Genomic DNA, 18,350 nt, shown 5'->3' with positions numbered 1-18,350 from the left:
AAATGTGGGAAAACAGAGGGAAAAGGATGTAAAAGGAGCCAGCTGCACATAAAAAGATGTCTGGTCAATATGTTTGTCTGGCCACGCAGCAATCTGTCTTATGTTCTTAAACAACTCAATTTCTACCTCTTTTCTGGAAGTAAGGCTCTCTCTTCTGCATGCATGTGTGCATAAGGGGGTCTGAATACAGCAACTGGAGTGGAGCTGTGGCCTTGGGACCTCACTTATGTGGGTGCCAGAAACTGGGGAGACTGAAAACCAGTCTGAGCCCAGCTGCTGGAGGGATCTACCTTGTAGACATGAATATCTGTACATTCCTATGACTGGACTTCCATCCTGCTGAGCCAGAGAAGGGGACAGAATTAGGTCATTTGTGCCATCTGTGTTTGTGTATTTCTGTTTGCTTTATTTTGTGCTACTTTTAAGAAGTGCACATAGGTGTGCACACGTGTGCCTATTGGGAACAAATGCTCAGTCTCGCTGCTGGCTGGATTAGGGGACATGGCACTGCTGCATCCTCCATTCTATGGGGCTACTGGTTTTGCCAGATCCTAACATAAGCCTTGTGGATATTTTCAGGCAAAGTTTGAAATTAAGGGTCCATTATTCTTAAATAAATTGTCAAATGTCAGACTGAAATAAAACATGAGCTGCAATGGCCATTAGTGTAGGAACCGTGGGGAAAATAAATAACAATAATAGATCTTCTTAATAAAGCCACAGTATCTCCATTTCCAGCTCAGTCTTCAGCTCTTCTAGCAGTGAAAGAGATAGACATGGTATGGAAAACGATGGAGAGAAAGCCAAAAAGCAGAGAAGGGGACATCCTGGGAGGTCTGAAGGCTGTCAGCTCTGTCAGGGCAGAGGACAATTAGATCGATGTAAGGCATATTTGTAAAAGTGTCCTGACCAAGCAGATCAGCCTTAGGAGGACCTGGCATCCTCCCAAGCCACTGACACCCACTGACCCAGAACAGAGGCAATCAGGGAGGCACACAGCATGGCCAGCAAGCAAGAAACATGCACAGAAAAACAGAATCAAGACCAAAGCAGATCAGATTATGGCATTTCTCCTGATCTCTCCCTTTACCAGCACCAAATACACCCAAGAAGAAGCATTTATAAAAATATCATTCACAAAATTAGAAGCCCAGGGTGAAGAGGAGGAACAGAGGGAGCATTGAAAACGTCAGTACAACAGACAGACATGGACAACACTTCCAGCCCCAATCAGAAAACAGGCCAGACGGTCTTTATTTGTTGGGTTGGTTAGCTGGTTGGCTTGTTTGTTTGTCTTAATAATAATACCCTGTGGGTTTCTTCTTGTTCACCTTTTGGGTTTTGAGCCTTGAAGTCTTTCTCTCAAGTTTTTAATCAACAAACTTAAAGCATTACTTAGAAAATTACCTTCTTCTAATACAAAATGAAACCTGAGATTCTGCTGCACAGGAAATGATGCTTAAAGAAAATAATCAGCATCAGGAGCCACACAAGAAAATTGTTGTACCATCATTTTTCCAACTGACTGGAGGAGAGTCCATGTTCCTACAGGGCAGGTGAGGAGTTTTCCCCTCCTCATCCCCTCCTTTGGCCAAAAAAAATCCTAATGTCTTAGCTATGAGGGAACGTTTAGTTCAGTAAGGTATGAGGAGAGCACAGAAGTCCAATGTTGCCTGCACCCACTGTGAGCCATGGACTTGGCAGGGCAGAAGGGTATTGCTCTTCAAATAGATTTGCTGTTGCTATAACCAGGAATGGGTTGCAAAGTGCCTGAGGCAAAATAGCAGGATCCCTCTATTTTAAGGAATGTGTGTGTACACTGAGTATATAAACCAGATCTGACATCCAAAGGGGCAGACAAAATTAAAAGAAAATGAAAAGAATGCTCTTTATGACTGAAAAAAAAATCACTTTAAGATTAGGAACAAACAAAACAGAGCTGGAGAACTATATAATCCTGTTGCCTTGTCTCTTCCAGTGTTTTGAAACAGCAACAAAAACAGCCACATCAATGTTTAAAATACAGCACATGCCCCAAATGTTTTTACAGTGGCTGTTCACAAGCGGGGTTAAGCTCTACTGCAGCTTAGCCAGATTTATCACTCCAGCCAGTTCCCCACAGAAGGAGATGTACATACCCAAGAGATCCAGAATTACAGCCCATCCGCTACTCCCAAAAAACTTGGCCTGATCAAACAGATTAAGAGCTCAGCTGCTATGCAGTAACCTGCTCACTAAGTACCCTTTTCCCACATAATAATTGATTTACCTTTTCATTATCATTATCATACCATTACCCACTTTTCTGGGCTACCTTCATCCTCTGTTCCTTTGGGATCTGCCCCACATGTAGGTGGGTGCCAGGAGCAGGAACAGACCACTGCTGCAGGACCACCAGGTCTCAGCCCGAAGTCATGATCTATGCATGAAACATGGCTACATGATGCCTCTTTGAGGCAAAAACAATGTTTTCTTCACATTTGTCCAAGGTCTCGGTCACAGAAATTAACAGGGGTTAATAAAGTGATGTAAATTGGGCCCTTCCTGCTCTCCACCTCGGCCACATGTCCTCCCATCAGACCCCCAGTGTATCTGCCAACTCCTAATCAGGGCAAGATTTTCACATGTGTGTTGTCAGGTTAAGCTGGTGACCACCAGATAATACCAGCTGCCTCCAATGTCCATGGACTCTCACTGATTTGACACAGCAGAAACAAACGTCCCCAGAAGGACCCCAGCTGACCCTGAGACATACCGTGGGGCAGCAGCACGCTGCTCCCTGCAGGACAGAGCCACGCAGACATGCCCACCTGTCTCCTGCCAGAGCTTCACCCATCCACAGGAGTGGACCTCATGCCTCTTATGAAGCAGTAAGCTCAGCAAACCAAGACTACACTGAGCTGGCCTTGAAGTCCAGCTTTTTATGTTCACATGGGCTAGAAAGGGAGCATCCATCTTCCAGTTTCCTCTCTGTAGCCACTTAGAAGCTGGGCCGCATTATTTAAGCATATTTTTTGAAATTTAGATTTGAAAATTCCTTCAATTAATACACAAAATTATTACAGATGCTGGAAGATTTCTAATGTTTCACCTAAAACGCACATGTTAGATTAAACCCTTGGATGCAATGCCTGCATTAATATAGATCATTGCAAAGAAATAATTGCTAAATTTAAGCTTATACGAGGAAACTGTTCAGTGAAGGTGGATAATTCAAAACAAGGCATGTAGGACTAGATAGGAACCACAGATTCCACTTCAGTCACTTATCAATATCAAAGTGCTTGAGACAGAGGCAATTATTTCAGAGAATATATGTAATAGCACATAAATCTTTCATCTCTAATGCCTCGAGTGCAGCCCAAGTTCATAAGTAACTCAGCTCAGCATTGCACCAAGGGGCCCATGGGCAACCCACAATCCATAAGGAACCAGAAGGTGGTCCATGAACTGATTGCAGAAAAATAATTAAGAAACTAAACCAAAATACACACACGCCATCCCAGGCAGTTAGCAGGTGCTTATGTCAGTGCCTGCCCACAGGCACTGTTCGTTCCCTGGCTGCTGGTGCTCAGATCAAAAAGGCTTCTTGGTCCTTTGATTTTAAAAGATTGAGAAATGCTCATTTAGCTACTGTGAAATAGGGCAGAGCTGTGACTTCAGCTCCCAGAGTCTGCGTCTTCTCCTGCTGCAGTCAGGCCCGCGCCACCTCCTCCTGCTCTCCCTCCATCACACAGAAACTACCAGCAGCATTTTCCCTGGCCAGCAACAGAAGTAGGTCCAAGCTGCAAAACCTGTATCTTGAGCCAAATTTCTCCAAACCTCCTCCCCACCCTGCTCCCACATGCCCTGGTCAGCAGCATTAGCGGGGACAGGATGGGACCCACTGTGCTGAGCTGTCTGATGGGCAGCGATGCTGCTACATCCCTGGCCGCAGGACCAACCCGCCCACCATCCCAGCCCTGGAGTGCAACAGAGTTAAACCATAGCTGCAACCAGGGGGATCTGGCTCATCCAGTGGTTAAATAAAAGGGGAAAGGACCCCATTATTTATAAATTTGGCATCCTGACATCACCAAATGCAAACAAAGATTGAGAAATAATAACATGTAAAAGATATTTTCAAGTACTACAGACCCCACAGTTTTTTGGTGAGCAATTAGCATGACCTGCAAGGAATTATTGGGTATGCACATTTAGCTGATTGATAGATTTTATTAGTAAAGCAGATTTTTCTGTTTCAAGATCTGTTCCAGTCTGCAATTAGGGGTACAAGAATGTTGTTTCTCCTCATTAAAGAAACCAGCATCTAATAATTGCTCAGAGAAAAAATGTAGTTCAGGAGTTTGTTTTGTTCTTCTAAATGACCGTTCATTTAAAGAAAAGATGTGCCTTTTTTCCCCATTTGTGTGCAGAACCAGGACCAGCAAGCTCCCTGATTCTCCTTGTTTGGAGCTAACATCAAAAAATTGCCTGACAGCTTTTCTTAGAGCCAAGAAAGTCAGCTAGTAATCATGTGGGGTTGTGTGGCCAAAGGTACATAAACTGACTTCACATGGGACCCACAGTAGATCAGATTGCATTGGGTGGAATGAAATAAAAAATCCCAGAAGTCTAGTTTCTTTGGAAATATACCAAAACTGTCTCACTACACCAACCTGGCACATCATATGTAAGAAAGTGACTATTTCCTAGTACAGTATATGGGGTGTTTTATAGAAGTCAAAAAATGAGAATGGCCTTAGTTTGACATCGTAAACACAATATACTGTAATGTCATTGAGAGACTACTTGTTAACCTACTTGTCCCGAGATTAAATGCTGAAATTGAGCATGCAGACCTACCTACAGCTTGCCTCCAAGCACAGACATGCCAGAAAAAAAATCTCTTTGCCATACAGCTTGGAAATAATTACAGTAACTACGTAATAGTAGAAACCACTTCTGTTTAATCCACTGATATTATTTACATCGGCCCAGAGAGTTTACAGCACTGGAAAGCAATGCTATGAGAATGACACCTTTCTGTTGAGCAAATATTCTCCCTATGTGCATCTACAGATGTTCTCCTGCTTGCTTTGAAAGTAAGGCTGTGTTTGTAGCTGCAGGTTATCCCTCCTCCCAGGGGGTCGCTCCCACAAGGATCTGGGGCAGCGCAGTGGGGACAGGAGCCCATCACCGCTGCCAGGGCCAGGCAAACAGGCCTGCAGTGAGGCACCTCCTCAGACTGGGGTGGCACACCTGGTGACATCCGAGATTTTGTTGGGTTTTTTTACTCAAGACCAGGCCTGCAATGGCAAGTTTGTAGGTAAAAAGGTTGCAGAGGTTTAAGAGGTGTCTATGCAACTGATGGAGCTTCGGCTTCAGGTGACAATGAACAGAAGCATCTGCTGCACATTGGGTGCAGTTATAGGCTTGGAAACAGGGCAGGATGGAGGGAGTTGTCGTTGAACCCCATGACCCCACACGCAACTTCAGTTGTTACAGTTATTACATAACCTATTAATGCATTTAGCAAGATTAGACTATCTTTTTCAACAGGCTGCACCGTGTATTGGAGTTAGTGCATCATTCTTGCTGAATGAGATATTTTGTCTCCAGTGTAACTTAGAGATCACCAACAGTCTGGATGCAGGGATTATTTTGCTTTTGAGAATAAGAAACAATGAAAATTAAAGGGTGTTGCAGACAAAAAGCTAATATGATTTTATGCAAATCAAGTTTTTTAGAATGTAAACCAGTATTTGTTAAGATTATTTTATCATAAATTACCTTATGAACTCCAAAAGAAAAACAAGATGCCTTCACCTCTCATGTGAGATGCTTAGCCTTTTAGAGACATAAAATGTAAAATTGAACAACAGCAGCTTGATCTGATGATGCTTGCTCCGGATGTTAGTCACTAGGTACCCATGGGCATGTAGACAGCAAAAAAAAGTGAGAAAGCACTAAGAAACCAGTATGACCAACTGACTTCCTAAGTAGCACAGGACCTATACCTAGAAGTGTCTGCCCACAGCTCCTGTGTGCCTAGCTTTCAAAATAACTTTCTGTAGTTGCATCCAAGTGAGGGTGAGTCAGTCACGCTTGTAGGAGAGTTGCTCCCATAGTTAATGGTTAATGAACGTGGCCTTCCTTGCAAAAGTGTTCTGTGCTATGAAGAGTCTGAATTCTGCTTACGACGCTTGCTCCTACAGTCAAAAGGTATTTCTGAAAATGGGAGCCAGACACAAAGATTTACACACTCTTTTTTTTTGCCTTGTATGGTTATTAATATGCAGCAATTAACTCAGTCGCATTCTCGTGGCTGCTGACGGTCCTCAGTGAGTGTTACTGGGTCTCGGTTTACTCTCGTCGCTGTGTTCCTCAGCTATACCAGATGTCGGTCCCTTCCTTTTGGAAGGGCTGAAAGCCCATTCCAAGAGAGAGAAAGTCCACAGCCCCTTTCAACCTCCTCATGTCTGTCTTGGGGTTTTTTCCTTCTCTTGTCATGAAAGGACAGAACACTGAGGAGCTTAGCTCAGTACAAGGTTATTCAGGTTATCCTCTCGCCATTAGGTATCAGTGTGCAGCACTGAATTATTTATTCCAGCTTCTTAGGCAGGTGTGTGGCAAATTTCCATACAGCTTTAATGGGAATCAGATTGTCAGCTTCAAACCCAAATTCTTCATCTGCACCACAGCAGGACTGTGAAGCGTTACTGAGCAAGGGCGGGGTAAACAGCTCTACAGGAACAGACCGCATGGTCACAGCTGGAAGAAGTATGTGGGTCTCACTTAATAAAACTTGATAGAAAATATTTGTAGCTATACAAAAATACCGACAAAGCCGGCAACATGATACAATTCATGCAACCAACACGATTCTCTCCCTAGGACAGGCATGTTCCATATTTCAAAGCTTGATTATCAGTGGGGACTCGATTTTCAGAGCATGCAGGAGCACATGCAAAGCACCTGCTGGCAAATGCAGCTGAGGGTGGCACAGCTCAGTGGGAACACTCCTCACATGTTGATTTATTCTGTTCCCATCTCCAGGTGGAAATTCCAAGTAGTACATGCCCAGGATGAGGAGACGGATCTCATTACACATAAAGGGCATACGGAAGATATGGATGAGCCAGGACAAACCAGGCGGGACCCTCAATGCTAACGTGATCTTGTTGGAAGTACCAGAGGCTACATTCATTTGACTAAAGGTCTGACTACACCTGAACATGTAATCCTGTGCCTCCTCTGCGGTCAGCAGAGCTCAGGACAGAAACATCTCATTCAGAAGTAGGTGCTGACATCTGGTCCTCTGACCACTGCACTCTTCACCGAGAGATGCCCAAACGATCAGGTCCAACACAAGCAGCAGAAGCCACTTGAGATAAATTGCACCGTGGGTGAGTGATACACAAGCACCCTTTGCAGGTGGTAGCCTCTAGATGAAAGACAACTTGTTTGGCCTCATCAAAGTGGTTGCCCAGGCCAGCAATCAGCAAGCTGGGTGGCATGGCAGCCCGGATCCTGGTGGTACCAGTACTGCTGGATATGGTCAAGGAGTAGGTGGTGGAGCGCTCCCTGGGTGGTGTCTCCTGGCAACACTTCCCCTGCCAAGTCGATTGCTAAATATTTATCCTACCCAGTCTACAATTAGGTAGCTTTTTTGAGGAACTGTGAGATGCACTTTCTGCAGAGCACAGTACATACCTACGTGCCAGGAAAAAAAAAATATCTTGTTTCACAGGGAAACAACAGAATGCTTTTATTAATCGCCTGCCAACATTAAACGTGACTCAAAGCCAGATGTTAAAATAAAATGGCCTGATTTTTGCTGCCATTACTGCTTTGTGCTGATTTGGATAAAAATTAAAACCCCTTAAAAACAACAAAAAACTGCACAGCTCTAGAACAACAAACCAGCCAAGTGCAGAAGAACAAAAGTTGGTACAAACTGACAGTGTCTGAATTTGTTTCTTTTAATAGAAAAATGCCTGTGATTATCACAAACGGGGTAGAGCCAGCAGTTTCACTGAAGAGTCCTCAAATGAAGGGTCCTCACTGTCTCCCTAGGCTTGCAGAAACTGAATGACTGCAAAGCCAGTTCAGCTGCTTGCCTTGCCAGCGCGGCACCAAGGGATGGCTGAGAAGTGATGGTCTCAGTTATAGATGGGGAAAAGGACAGCTCTGCCTGGACAATAACTGATTCTGTGATGCCATAGCTCGAAAAGTTACAAAAGATGGAGAGGAACTTTTTACAAGGGCATGTAGTGATAGGACAAGGGGTAATGGCTTTAAATTAAAAGAGGGTAGATTTAGATTAGATATAAAGAAGAAATTCTTCACCACGAGAGTGGTGAGGCACTGGAACAGGCTGCCCAGAGAAGCTGTGGATGCCCCATCCCTGGGAGTGCTCAAGGCCACGTTGGATGGGGCTTTGAGCAACCTGGTCTAGTGAAGGTGTCCCTGCCCATGGCAGGGGGGTTGGAACTAGGCAATCTTTAAGGTCCCTACCACCCAAAACCATTCTATGACTGCATGCCAATTGCATGCATACCATTAGCACAGCGAAGCAGACAAAAGCATTCAGTACACCTGAAATCTCAGAGATGTCTCAACCAAGTCTTTAAATGAATCTAAAATGCTTCTAAGGTGGTTTCTATGGGTCCAGCTGTAGTGTACTGTGCAGCCTCAGTTGAAACAGGTACTTGGAGGCAAACTTACTCACCTAAATGAATAAGAAAATAAAATGGAAATGGAAAGAACAAGGTAAAGATCCATTTTGGTTATTATTTCAACACACAACATGGAGTTCAATACCTGCTGCTGTCAAATCTGAATCCATCTCCAAATGAGGTGTTTCAAACCGTGATAACTACCTTTGCAAATTAACTTGTTGAGTTGAATAGTGAAAATAGAATGCAAAAGTGGAAGCTCTGCAATGCTTTTAAAGCTTATTCAGAAAGGGACTTGCACATGTGAACAGGAAGAGCAACCACTGGACAAGACAGGATGGTACCAGGAGATGTGACGAACATGGCAGCTTGGAGAAGGGGCTGGGCTCTGGCTTTGCAGACCTAACTGGTGAGGACACACTCTGATTCTCCAGAAGAAACAGTCATCTGTGAACTAAATAGCTACCACCTGCGAAAAAGTTTCCTATTCCATCAATTTTATCTCCATTTAGTGTCACCTCCGCTCAAATCTCTACTTTCTCTTCTCAGCTCACCAACATGGTCCAACTGCTTGCAGTAGACTGCTCATCTTTGGCTCCAGTCTGCTCACATTTGTGATTTTGCTACCAAGTTTCAGCTTCCTCCATGCAGCACACCTCCCACTCAATGTGAAAATCCACATTTGCATCTGCCTTTAGTGTCTTTCTCACATATGAGCATTTCTTCATGTCAGCCAATTTGCTAGGGCAATCTGTGCCTTACTCATTCCTCTCCTTCCCTCTCTCCCACCAAAAGGCTTTCTGAAATTATCTATTCTTTGCTTATCCTCTTAATGATCACCTTCCTACCTGTGCTTTTGAAACATAACCTGTTTCTGAGTAGGCCCCTGCACCCCCATCTCTGCTGCCCTCCAACATATGGGCCTGGCCTCGAGCGCTCATTTCCCCTGGTCCTCCCAGTGGCCCCCCCCGCGTCCTCCTGCCACAAGCACAATACTCATGAAAATCCAAATCCAGAAACATGGGCCTAAAGCAGGTTTTTCAATCCTTCCATGTCAGAAAAGACCGATATTATCAAATAATCATTAACCTTCTTATACCATTTTTTATAACGTACAGACTTTTCACTTCATGTCTTCGGCAAACCAGTCTTCTCAAGGCAACCTGTGATGGGCATTCGGCTTATTAATCGCAGTAGGTTCAAGACCAGTATGGACAAAATCACCTCTTGCTGAAAAAATTAGAAGTTCAAAACAAAGGCCATTAAATGAAAGTTTTGGGATGTTTTTTTGTTTCTTTGTTGTGGTTTTTTTTTGTCATCTGCTATTTGTGATGGATTAGGAAAGGCCCTGTTATTCCTGTACATAACACCCTTCAGAGACAAACAGAATTCAGGGCTGAAAAGACCACAAGACAACAGAAGACCAAGGTATTCATCTTCATAAGATGGACACGAGAGACAAGGTAAATGCTTGTCAAGAGGTTTCTCCTCTTGTGGGATGGGAGAGGACATCTCTGGCCACTGCCTCTCTGCTTGCCACCAGCACAGTCCACCCTTCAAAAACCACCCTCTTTTACAAGCTGCCTGACCTCACCCCATTTTGATACTTGGGGAAACCCGTCTTTTTATCCTATCAGTTGTTGGCACCTGTTCTTCAGGAAAGTGAGCTCTCTTCGCTTCCATAAGCCCAGTCCTCTCCTGGTTTTCCCACCATCACTCCTTCCTCTGCTCATATTTAAAGATCCTTTTCTCCATGTGCCACAACAGCTCATTCCTTGATGTGCACACACACCTTTCTCCAGGTGCCCCCCTCGGCCCCTGGACTCCCTGCCTGGGGGAAGTGCTGAGTACAGCTGGGTTTCCAAAAGTGATGGTAAGTTGTGCTGAGAAACAGAATAGCCCCACAGCACCTTCTAGAACTCTTAATGAGAAACAATGCAGAAATTGGTGAGGCCTAAAAGATGAAAAAAAAATAAAAAGAGGTTATCTGTATCAGGCTTCTAATGACTCTCAGGAGATGTGCTCTGCCTTGTTTTTTTTACCATGCTGAGCAACACAGATGGAGAAAAGTGTGAGTGGTCATCTCAGGGCATGGCACAGAAGAGGCAGTTACGATCTTGAGATGTGAAGACTTCATTCAAAGGGACAAATAGAGTAGTGAATTAAGGCATCCTGGTGGCAAAAGGGCTATTACACTTGAAATAAACAACTTTAATGAGGTTGTAACCCTAGATTTATAGTCTCATCTCCGTGCGCAGGACTTCAGGTGCGTAACTCCATTAGCACTAATGGGACGTGCACAATTAAAGCCCCACACACCATGATGAGGCTGCTGCTATTAAAATCAGCCACAAAAAAGCCTCAGAGACGTCCTCCTGTTTAGCTCAGCAGAGCACTCCGAGAGAGACATGCTCATTTGTAGCTAAACTGATCACTTTACAGGATGGTCAAATAAGAGCCCACACTGTGAACTCTCTGTACGATGGATACGAGCATGTGGAAAGTCTGTCTTTTTTGGGTCAGATATCACTCCTGTCCCTGCATATTTTCTGGGACATCAGCTTTCCTCTGCCTCTGCCAGGAATAAGCCCCTGTTCTCCAGGCATGGTCAGTAAAACGCTTGGCTTCAGTCACCACCACCTCTCACTTTCAAATTGGGGAGGAGGCGGCACAGATTTCCCACCTGAGACGTACCCAAACCTCCCACCTCCTTCTCCACTCCCTGGCACGTTGCAGGGAATGAAGCATAGGCTGAGCAGAACGGCTCAGCTCACAGATACCTCACATTTTGTCTGCAGGGATCTCGGACTGAAGGCTGTCTATTTATAAGGGCAAAACACTGGCCAACGTTGCCCAGAGAGGTTGTTGATGCCCCATCCCTGGAGACATCCCAGGCCAGGCTGGATGGGGCTTTGAGTAGCCTGATCTGGTTGAAGAAGTTCCTGGTCATGGCAGGGGGGTTGGACTGGATGAGCTTTGAAGGCCCTTTCCAACCCAAACTATTCTATGATTCTATGCATGGCAGAACAGCACAAAACTCCTCCAGGTAGCTGGGATGTGACAGCAGCCCAGTGAGGCGAGTTATCCCACTGATCCACTTTCTCTGGCCTGGCCCGTGCCCTGGTACAGCAGTAGTCAGCTCTGAAAAAAAACCTCTGGGAATTTGTAAACGAACAGGAAACAGCATTGAAGATACTCCAGACTTAAATGAGGCCAAAAAAATTGGCAGCACGTACAAAATATAAGACAAAATAGCTCAGTATTTTAAGTCGTAAATGTCTCACCTGTACTTAGGCACAGAGCACATGTTACTATGCCCAAGTGGCAACACGCCAGCTGGGATGCTACCTGTTTTCTTCTATTTAATAGTGGCACCAGACAGACATTACCAGTGCAGGAGATTTATATTATCCTGGTTTTTAGCAAGCAATGCAGACAACATTCTTGGAAAGGCTTTCTTGTCAGTGAGTGGTAAAAGCTATTTAAATCTGAATAACAACACAGCATATCTGAGGGTGATGGAATAAGGTGCAGAGACTGGAATCAGAACTACAATGATAAAACATTAAATACCAATATGACTTTAGATATTATATTATGCTCTCCCGAGAGTTGTAATTCTTTGGATACAAGAAACATTCAGAGAAATGGAATTGAAACCTTCATCACACATTTTTTTTTCTACAACATTAACAATGTAATTTTACCAGAAGCCATGGGGACTTCTGTGTTCTTAATATACTTCAAGATTTTTACAAGCTAACATTAAAACTAACTGAAATGCCATACACTTTCTTGTTCACACTTAAGCCTGTTCTGAAAGCTATTCACTTTAGCTTTGTATTGTAATGTCTTTATTCTTGTAGTCTTAATATCCACAGATTTCAACAGTACAAAATTCTGACATCATTCCTGAAAAGTCCATGTTCACACAGAATCCAACAGTTTCACCATCAGCTTTAGTGGCAGCAGCCTTAAGCCCAGAAGTCATAAATGTGATAAACATTAAAGATGGAGGAAATTTACTGGTTAATCTAATTTAGCTAGCACAAGAACATTCTCTACAAGGCCAAGGTTATTAATGGCAGCACAAGTAGCCACATTTATGTGGAAGATACTTAACATTTTCCATTGTAATACTCTGCTTTAGGATAACTTTGAACAATTCAGGCTAAACATTCCTAATGTTAGCTGTCTGACTAATAGGATCTTTTTTTGGGAAGCTTTTGCTCAAGGGATTCAGCGGTTTCCAAGACTGAGGTTACAGAAAAAAAAAGAGGGGGGTGGGAGGAGAAAAAAAACTACAGTTTCACATGAAAAGCTCTTGTGCTTCCATAATGTAAAACAAGAGTTTTGATCATTACCTTGCAGATAATTCAAAGAATAACCAAGGAGGAAAACTGAAAAAGAGCAGAGAGCATGGCTGAAAATAAAGAATGTGATAAGCTAATTACAGGATTAGGAGATATAATAAATTAAAAGCAGGTGCTAAGAAAAGACTAGGCAGAACAACCTTATCTGGCTGGTAGGGTGATGAGGACAGAAGTGTTCATCGCATCTGCGCATTTTGGCCTCAACACCGCTTTGGTGTCTGGTTAATAGTAAAGAAACCCATGAGCAGCTCTCTGCTGTCAGGTACATACAGCAGGTAACCGCATTGTGCTGTTGCTTTCTACTCTCTTCACTCTGAGAGAGGGGAACTGTGCTTCCATGGCAGCCTACACATATTCATACGATAAAATCTTCTTTACTAAACTTCGGAAATTTGAGCCCTCAAGAGACGGGTAAAACTTGAATCGCCAGTGCAGTCTTCATCCTGTTAGTCAGCATACAACCTTTTAATGGCCTAATCATGTCCTATTTTCTCCATAAGATGTAATAATCAGGCAATTATACTTAGATTCTCCAAATGATATCAAGGACCTGCTGAGCATGTGCTGGATTGAGCACATCGAGCACTTTAAATACATATGACAGACGTGGCATCTGTCTTAAGGAGATACACTCTGAAATACATAAGAGAAGATCGCTGCTTATTGTGCTGGGACTCAAGGACCCACTCAAGGGGTTTATCCAGATCTGCTGAATCATAGAATAGTTTGGGTTGGAAAGGTCCTTCAAAGGTCATCTAGTCCAACCCCCTGCCATGAGCAGGGACATCTTCAACCAGATCAGGTTGGTCAGAGCCCCGTCCAGCTTGGCCTTGAATGTCTCCAGGGATGGGGCATTTACCACCTCTCTGGGCAACCTGGGCCACTATTTCACCACCCTCATTGTAAAAAATGTATTCATTATGTCTAGCCTGCACCTCCCTTCTTTTAGTTTAAAACCACCACCCCTTATCCTATCAGAAGAGGCCCTTCTAAAAAGTCTGTCACCACCCTCTAAGTATTGAAAGGCCAAATCCAGGTTCAGGCACAGGATTCCCCGCTGGGCTCATGTCTACATTGCCAAACTGTTGTCAATGATGAAATGGCTCATGTGCTTCCTGTCAAGAAGAGTTGCTGTTTACATAAGGAAATTATTCACCTATATCTACCAACGTCACTACTTCTACCAGTACCAGGAGTAGCAAGTTCAGTCACGGCCTGGGCGGCAGGCAGAGATGGCAGCAGGGGGAAGCTCATGGCTAGAAGGCCACAAGACAGGGACAAGCTTCCCTCCAGGCACGGTGGTTTCCTCCTTCAGGACTGCTCAGACCACAACCCAAATCCCCTTTCACCTCCTTCAGCAAGGGAAGTCCTCCCATGCTTTGTAGGAGAAAAGCAAAACTTTGGTTGTCCCAGGAGAGGAAGCAGCAGCCGCCCACGAAAGGGATGAGAAATCTCAGATAGATGCCAGATTTGTACCACTTCAGTTATTTATTTTAAGATAGCTGAAAAATACCGTAAATATACAAAAAGAGTCTCTTTTAATATTGTTATGATCTAATGAAAATTTTTATTATTTAAGAAATATTCACACCAACAAATGCTGTAGAATTTGACTTTTAAGCCAGCGCATTTGCAGGCAGCCACAATCCAGTGACTTTCTGACCACGTAACTAGGCTAGTGCTCCATTCAGAAGCCTCTTTTCTTCTCATAAATTGCATTATTTCCCTTCTACGGATACATAAAATTAAAATGTCTGGGTCTCCTTCCCAAGTAGGGAATTTTCCTTTCAGAGTGGGGATTCATTAAAGATTCATTGAAGTCTTATGAAAATCAGTTAGCGAATGGAGAGTTCTTCACTTCCAAGTCACTTTGCTCAATTGCCATCTATGTTATCCACCCAGAACAGATGCTGGTGGTCCACGCAAACCTTCCTCTTCACACATGCCCTGCAACATGCACAGCTCTTGATATCAGTGTAAGTAAAGGGTTATGTTTAGCTTTTCTAAAGAAACAGGGCTTATACAGTTATGCTGTTGCTTAAACTTGACTTTGGTGATTTCTAAACTCATCGGCCAAGTTCAACGAGCAGCGATGGAGCCCTGGACCAGCAGCCCCTCCACAGAGGGAGAAAGTCCTGGAGGGAGCTGGAGATGTAACGTGGTAGTTGTGTGTAGGAGTCATTGTGAACAGCTATTTGTGGTTGAACTAAAAAGACCAAAAAGCCACAACAAAGTCCATGACTACTTGTGCTCACATATATAACTATAAAAAGAGTTGTTCTATAAACTCATAGGGCTTCCCCCACCCCCCAAAATTGAGAGCTTAATTACAATAGAAACCTAGATTGTCTTAGAATGTGACCTCAGGAGTCAGGTTAAAAATTATTAAATCAAATACAACCTTGCAGTCCATGTAAACAAGTTGTTAACATCATTGGAGCTCGTAATTGTTAATCCTTTTGGAACTGTTTTTTTCATAGCTAGTAACAACAGATTTGCCTGACTACTGTTAAATATTACAGCAATTAACATGACCATGATTTTCGTGCAAGGTACACTTAAAAAAAACTTAAAATTAAAACTCTGTGTGGAAGACACATATTTGGTCCAAAGCAGAACTGCTCAAGTGTTAAAATCTGTTGTAAGACAGACCAGCCTTGATCATCATATTGTTATTTATCTTAAAATATATATGTTAGTCATTATTAGACTTCACTTTCAGGCATATTTATTACCACAGCCTGAAACAAAGAAGCCTGTTACCACTGGTGCATTCCAGTTATATTTTTCTGCCTTAGATGCAATCTGCAAGCTACTAATTAGATTTGCTAATGTTATAGAAGCCAGGTGAAAGACTTATGAACAAAAAAATAACCAATTTTGAGACAGACAAAAACTATTTTAAACCCTTCAGTGTTTTGTTTTGAAACATCAGGATATGCAAGCAAGCAAACACTGCACATGGGATGAAACTTCTGAATCCTTCAATTGGTTTTCTAACCTGTTGGACACGAGTCTCACTCCACCAGTTTTACTGAGCAACAAAAGATGAAATCACACACTAAATGATGAAAACAGGATGTTTTTTCCATGTAAGACTAAACACACATTGCTCAAATCACGAAAAGATCAGAACACTGATGTATTGTACAACATTTAAGGAACACCATCCTCAGCAATAGTGACAGATGAACAAATTGATCATTTAAACTAGAATGGAAATCCTCATTGTACACATTCTTTTCATCTTGAAAAGCTTTTGAAGACTTAAACTGTGTTTCTGCTGGATAAAGACATTACTAGCCTTCCTTGTTTATTTTACTGACACCCTAATGCCTTTTAATATAATTGTAAAATGGATCTGGCCATTTTTTCCCCACATATAAATGTTAGCCTTAATTGAAATAAGACATGGACTTTTCTCTCACCAAGGAGCTTTTTGCCAAAGCTGTTGTTTTTAAAGCCACCCTCTGCGCGATTCGCTGCCCCTCAGCGTATGGTGAGTTGTGTCAAGAGCAATCTGGTCCGTCAATTAAAAGATCAAAAAATAAAACACAGGCCCAACTTTGTGTAAACCTCTTTCCAGTTGTAAAGCTGCTGTGTCCTTCTGTCTGGACTCATCTCAAGGAGCAGCCCCGGGTCTCCTGAGCAGTGCCCATGTGTTCAGTCCCAGCAACTGAAGACCAGGGGCAGAAGAAAGTCAGGACCATACCTGACATCAGAGCAACCAAAACCTTCACCATGAATCCAATGTTCAGTTCACTAAATTTGAAGTATCTTTCCAGTTGCAGACAAAGTTTTCTAGATGGAAAAGCACACAATGACAGAAAGCACTGGATTTAGAGCAGCACGGTGTTTTTTTTTTTCTTAAAAATCAACAAGCTCTGGGCAAAACCTGAAGAAAACTAAAGGGAAGTATAAAACACAGGGGAAGCAATGCACAGGCATGGAAAATCATGAGGAACATATCTCTCACCCCAGGACTGGCAAACTGGATGAGAAGCAGTTCTACAGAGAGCAATTCAATTCCTCTTACTGCACACATTGCACATATTTTGGCTGGTGATATTATTTGCATCACTAGCTCCTAATGACTTCTTAATAGAGCACCAGGACTCCTTTGACTATCCAGTGAGAACCATTAAATAGTGCTCGCTTCTTAAAGATGTCTCAGATTGTCACCAGCAATTTGTCATATCAGAGAGTTATCAGAGGGCCAAAAATCAGGCAAGACTGACCAACAAGAAGATGAATGACTCTGTGCTCAGGAATTTGCAAAGCATAAAGAGCAAAAACACAACAACCTCTGATGTTCTTTACAAGTATTACTGGTTTCCACACCAATCCCATCCAACATCTCTTCTAGCACCAAAAAGGGGCATCTGCAACCTCGCCCAGACCCTCTCTGCTCTGTACTCTGTGTACTTGCTCACACCTGCACAAACGCTGCCCACTCCTACCTGCACAGAAGCCCAAACCTTGACAGGACGCAGAGGAGTAGAAATGCAGCCTCTAAAATGTTTAAGTGTTTGGGGGAACATTGTGTGGAGCTGAGAAGAAAAAGGACGCGAAATACTGTGTAGAAGGGGGGACAGCAGCCGAGCTTTCCTCCACGTGGGCAGTCAGCAACAGAATGTTTACACTTTAGATGGAGTTTGGTCCAACTTCGTAAACAACAAAAAGAGAACAGCAATACTGCATTGTACTTTGATGTTGAGATAAGGGCACACCAAGTATGTTTGGATTACAGAAAAGCTCTCCCATTTAGTTTCATTTTCCTTAAATATCAATATTAAAGATTAGTCTGACAACTGTGGCAGTCAGTTAACCGTGTCTGAGAAATGACACTTAGTATTTTCAGTTAAGCAAGTAGATGGTCCAAAGTTTCACATCTATCGCCTGTCCTGAAGACAACCTCAGGGCTGTCAGTACAACCAGACACATTTCAGTGTGGTTTACAAGTAGTACTGGAACAGAGGCAGTAAATGTCACTGGTGAACATTCCAAGTATCAACAAACTAGGAGAAATACTCTTCCACCTTCAGCATCAAAATGAAAATAATTGTCCCATTTTTGCCCCTTTTCAAACCTGACTTGTGAAAGCCTGGCACAATGCCAATTAGAACTGGATTCCAAAGTAACATTTTCTCTTACAAGAATTACAGTTCTGCACAAATAAATAAGCATTACAAAGCAGTTAGCTCAACACAGACTGACAAGGCTGGAAGCGAGACAGGAGAGACGACAGCTCGATGCGGACTGTGTATAACTGGTGAATAACTGTGAATAACTGGTTTTCCCTCACGTGCACATTTTG

Source organism: Nesoenas mayeri (assembly GCF_963082525.1).
Source record: "Nesoenas mayeri genome assembly, chromosome: 2".
Classification (NCBI taxonomy): Eukaryota; Metazoa; Chordata; class Aves; order Columbiformes; family Columbidae; genus Nesoenas; species Nesoenas mayeri.
Note: the sequence above shows the minus strand (reverse complement) of the source record.